Source organism: Pinus tabuliformis, chromosome 6 (assembly GCF_031772625.1).
Source record: "Pinus tabuliformis cultivar Carrire ecotype Pingquan chromosome 6, CPIR1, whole genome shotgun sequence".
NCBI lineage: Eukaryota > Viridiplantae > Streptophyta > Pinopsida > Pinales > Pinaceae > Pinus > Pinus tabuliformis.
The window spans coordinates 948,054,496-948,060,350 of NC_142292.1; positions in this window are offsets into that span (position 1 = coordinate 948,054,496).

Consider the following 5,855-nt stretch of genomic DNA (forward strand, 5'->3'; position numbering starts at 1 on the left):
ACTGATATCTTGGGATCCTTTATTAATACACAATGAGTGAAGGGGAAGCCTCATTGGAAGGAGGGTTGCTTCCCTCCAAAATCCCTATAAAAGTGGATCTAATCTCTTGAGATCCATGTAGCCACCGAGTGCAGTAATTTCCCAATACTCGTCCAATTTGTTGGTGAGTTAATGCAAGGAATGAGACTCCTACAGTTCCTCCAACTAGTGTCCAATGTACTTCCACACAATAAATACTCTTTTCCCCGCACATTTAACATGTTAGGCCATAATATATGATAAATATGCTTTTATCTCCCTAATAAACACATTATACTATGAAATGTGTTAGCAAATGCAATGAGAGAGGTAAATGTATGTTGAAGGATGGATAGATGGGCCTTGATTTAAACCTATTTAAGAGGCCCATCATCACCCCCTGTACTAAAGGTGTTTCTCACCCTCTAAGAAACTAAACCACTTAATTGCATCTCATTTTTAGCCTTGGTGGCCTCCCAGACATTCAAAGGTATCTCTAATAAGATGCCCTCCTAAGGGTGGAAACCTACATTATTCTATATTTCTCCCCATTCTTGTTTCTCTTTTGACTGATCTCTTCTTTCATTTAGCCCCAATAACAAAGGAGGGCTGAATTTAAGCCCAATCCAAATGATCTTTAGCCTCTGAACTATTCTTTTTTACTAGGATGTCCTCTCCAGTGCATTTCTCAGTATTTCTAGAGAGTGATACTCTCTTATTCTTAGGTTATGTGGGAAAGGGGTGCCATCTCCTCTAACAAGCCTGTAAACTCTCGGTTCTTAGTAATTTGGAAATGTTTTCAAATTTTAGGATGTATTTTTCTTTTTTTTCTATGTAGATTGGTCCTAGTCTAGGGTCTTCAGTAATGATTCTATGGTTTCTAATGACTATATGAGGGGATCTCAATTTTGCTATGATCCATAGGGGTTCATTGGTTTCCCTAGTCATGACCCTTTTGGTCTCTTCAACCCTTGCTTATTCATGAGTAAGCCACGAGGCCAATTCCACAATTATACATCTCCCATTCTGGAATTGGTATCCCAAAAGTTCATATCAATCAATATTAGGTTATGGGTAGAGAATTTGACCATTCTAGTTATGTCCTCAACACTCTATCTATGACAAAACTCATTAAAAAAAATTTAATCTTGGAAAGGAAGTGAACCATTCACTACTAGGCTCTTAATCTAAAATTGAATCCATTGTTCCTTGAGGAACATTGCATAGGATTTTGATGGGTTCCTGCATTGAATGCTTCCATAGCCAAGCTTGCCATGGTGGCAAGTTACTCATATTTATCCTATAGCTAGTCCCTTAACCTCTTGTTTTCTATTTGCAGCTACTATATCATATATGCCTCCTTGAATCTCAAGTCATCCATCTCCTCACCCATCTTGTTCATATTCTCTTCCATAAGAACCACATGTTCAACCCCTTTGGATCTTGCAATTTCCATCCATCAATGGTGATGAGCCCCAGAAATGGGTAATTATATGGGCTCATTTTTCCTCTTAATTCAACTTAATCCACCATTCTCATTAGTTTATTGCATTTTTTTAATTATATTTATGCTAAGAGAGTGAATTGGGTTAGATATTATGCCAAAAAGTCTAATGTGTGCTTTATGCAGATTTTTGGTCAATTTTGAGACAAAATCAAAGGTTTAATGAGCAGTTGGCAGCCAAATTCATGGAAGAACAAGGGAGAGGATTTGTAGGAGGGTGTTACCTTAATTTATGAGAACTTACCTCGAATTCTCCATCAGAAACTCGGAGCACAAAGGTCCACCTTCCAAGGGGCAACCGAGCAAGTCAAGTAGGACTGTTGTTATCTTCAGTTCTAGGAAGCTGAGTTCCTTAATTTTAGGAGGACTGTTGGGAGTCTCCATTTGTATAAATAAGAAGGCCTAGGTGCTCAATAGTTTAGTTATATTTTAGCCATTTGATAGTCTATTTTCGCACTTTAGTGCAGCCTTGTACTCAGCTCATTTTCGAGCTCTTTTTGCAAACAATTTTGTGATGTAACTATTATTTTTTGATCGATGAAGATGAATCCAACTTTGAACCAGCACTGATCTTTCCTAGGGGGCTATAGCTCTTGGTTTTGGGCCCAACCCAAGTTCCCAGAACCTCCTTTGTGTACTTATATTTGTTTTTCTTGCATTCATAAAATACTTTATGTTATTTAGGTTATTTCTTGCTTTGTTACTTAGGTTGTTTTTGATGATTAAGATAGTTGTTCTTGCTTCAAGTTGATTAGATAGTTTGATAACAGAAAAGATCCACAAAAAGGCTACCAAGCAGGCCTTGATCTCCTTTCTCCCTCCTTGGGACCATGAATTGAGACCAAGGCACTCTTGCTGCCACAAAAACATTGTTTTTGCTTTCCAATGCAATTGCTAGTGTTAGATTTCGAGTTGGAGAAGTTGATATCAGTTGTGTTTACATGCTTAGATCTATTCTTGTTCAGTTTCCATAGCTTTCTTGCATAACTTCCTGTCCATAAAGTTTTGTTCAGCACTTTTCTGGTTTTTAGGTTAGAATTAGGTCAAAATAAGTAAAACCCTGTTTTCTTAGTTTTTGCTTGGGTCAGTTTTGAAAAGAAGTGTGCAGAGCACCTGTAAGACACTCCAGCTTATCATTCTTCCATCATACAACCTGCTCCAGTCCCTCTCTCAAATATTTCCTTCACTCATTTTCCATTTCCCAAACTGCCCCAATTTCTACGTTCTTGTGCAAAATTGTTTCCTTGACCTTTGAACAAATCCAACCATCTCCTTCACTCTTGATCTTCATTTACAAGGTCCTAGACCCCTTAACATCTCTATCCATCCTTCATTTCCACTTTCCCACCGTTTTTCCACCTTCAACCCTCTAAAAACCACTTTCGGCCTCTTCCTGTAGAACTTCCTGTAGATCCCTTGCAGCCTCTTGTAGAAGTTCATGCGAGCGATTTTTCGAAATCTGAGCATAGTGGAAATCTCCAGAAGGGTACCAGGGACTCCTTAGGTCCTCTCCACACCTTCCCAACCTCCTACAAATGCCCACTCCATTTCCTTTCGCCACTAAACCTTTGCACAGTGACAAATAGTTAAAACACAAGCATAATAATTCTGCATAAAATTGCTCAAAAATACAAAAAGATGATTTTTCCATATTTTCCTTTAGAAGTAGCTTGAATACATGCATTTCACCTTTTCAATAGTCAATGGCATCCATTTCAGTAGTTTCCATCTCTTTTCTTGCACAAGTAGGGTTAGTGGGTGAAACTAGGGTTTGCTAGGGTTTTCATTTCCTTTCAGCTTTCATCTTCTTTCTGCAAGTAGACTAGCCTCTTTTGAGTTAGCTTTCTTCCATCATAGTTAAAAGCTTCTTCTGAGAACTCATAGAAGTTGGCTTGAACTCCTAGCGAACTTGTGCCAGCTGATCGAGTGACAGCTTGCAGTAAGAGCTAGTACTTGTGCATACAACACCATCGCTTCCAAGTTTGTTACGAACTACTGGGTTGATAAAAGTAAAGTAGGGAGTCCCAGGAGTTGCAACATCATTGCTGCAATACTGGAGCTCACCAAATGGCTTCTACTCCTATCTTTCTCTAGCTCAAGGAGGATTAGAACTACAAACTCGGTAGGTTTTATCTTCCCCGCTTCAAATAACTTATAATAGGACCTAAGGTCTAGTTGGTATTAGGTTATTGCATCTCTTATGACTCTTCACCTCCTTCTTGTAGTTGTGAAACACCTTCTTACAACACACTTCTTCCTTTCTGTAGCACCTCTCTTCCTTCCTATAACACTACCTTTCCTTCCTGTAGCAGGGAAGAGACTCCTCTTACACCTATTTAGTCATTGTTCCCCTGGTGATTGACTTCTTCTGTGAGGCTCGGGGTTGTTTTCCTCTGGATTGGAGTGAGGTTATTTCATCATTTTTTTTCTTATTTTCCTCCTAGTGACTGGTTGACTTCTGAATGGTGACGAGGGTTATTGAGGAAGGTTGAGACTTTCCTTGCTTAAGTATAGTGATTCTCCTCCTCTTGAAATATAGAGGTCCTTTCCTTGACTTCAGCTCTTTGAGCTTGACTAGTGTACTTAAGGCTACTAGAGTGGAAACCACTTCTTTCTCAATATTTGCTACTGAAATGATTACCTACTCCTCTTGCTTCCTTCTTTTCTAAGGTTTGGAAGATTCCCCAATGACCTTTGAGGTTCATTGTTCCCCTTTTTCTCCCTTTATCTTATTCTATGTTTTTCCTTCTTCCTATTCTTCACCAACCTCTTCCTTCCTTTTCTTTTTCCTCTTCCTCTTCCTCATTAGTCTCTTCTTCTGCAAAACCATGCTTTGTTGTCTCTCCAAGGTCTAGCAAGGCTTGGGCTTGAGTTTTAAGGAAACCCTCCCTTTCCATACCCACAAAATTTTTCCATGACATAGGGTTTTGAACATGATCCAAAGCATCTATAAAAATTAACCTTATGATCCCATGGTGACCTATATGCTACTTTTCCTCCCTCTTACTCTTTGTATCGTCTCTATTATGGACTAGAAAAGGAAATAGGGAATTTTTAATCTTCTTGGGATAAGAAAATCCATACAGAAACTTTGTTGATAGAGAAGCCTAAACTAATAAGCATAGAAAAAAATAAGTCTCCCATCATAGGATATGTATTTTTGAATATGATAGGCTACCTCATCCCATGGATAGGGTAGACTCACTCTCCTAACTCCATTTTTTTTCTTCAATCTACTACTCCTCCGGAGGAGAAATTTCTTCTTTATTGTGATAGCCTCTATTCTCTCCTTGCTCTATATTACCGCTAAGGGAAATGTGGTTACCCTGATACTAACTTTTTCATTTATATGGATGTTGAATCCCCCTCACAATGGTCGCAGTACTATCTTCCCCTTGAGGCTAGAGGCCTACTGCAAACTCATGAGCAATGTCATCCTCAAACCCCTTGAATTTATCAAAGAGTCCCAACCATTGGTGATTTGTAAAGATATCCCTAACATGACATTGTTGGTGGATCCTGGATGAGTTTATGGGATCTCTTCGATTAAAACCACCCCCCATGGCTCTTATTGTAGATTTTTTAAAATTTTGCAAGGGAATTTTGTTACCAATTACCAATTTTAGCACAATGTAGGGTTTCAAAACAAGAGTAAAATCAGTAGTTATATTTATTTGTTAGGGGAAGGAAAAATTGCATCACCAACTCAAAACAAGTTCATTTCCCTACTATCATGCTCAATTCACAAGAAAAAATCACACTTCAATTTCCTTTCATTCTTAGAGATTTTCTACTAGATGTTCTATGGAAAATTTTGAACAATTTGACATGTTTCTTGTTGATAGAAGGTGAGGAAAATTAAGTACTTACCCTTCCCTCAGCTGTTCCTTCATAAATCTAGGGATTCTTTGAAAAACATGCTCAAGACCGGGGACCTTTACACCTCTTGGAACAATCCTATAGCACATGAGAGAGATCTTATAAAACACAGTCTAAATCCTCTAGTAGTTGTCTCTCAGTGATGTAGCTTAAATGTAGCAGTCTATCAGACCTCTAGTATAAGTAGCTTGACTCCTGATGATGGTAGTGGGCCTCACATTTTTTAGAATGAAACTCTTATGCCAAATAAGGCTCGAGTCCTCTTTTATGCCATCAATGGTTGGGTGGTGTTCTCAACACGCTATATGAGCTAGCCCCCATCTACCACCTTCGTAACTCTTCCATAGGCTCTTTTTCCCACCTGTCATTATAATCACCCCGTTTGACTTTGTCTTTTATACACGCCTTATGAGAGTGAAAAACAACCCGAACTAAATATTTGAGGATGGTTGAG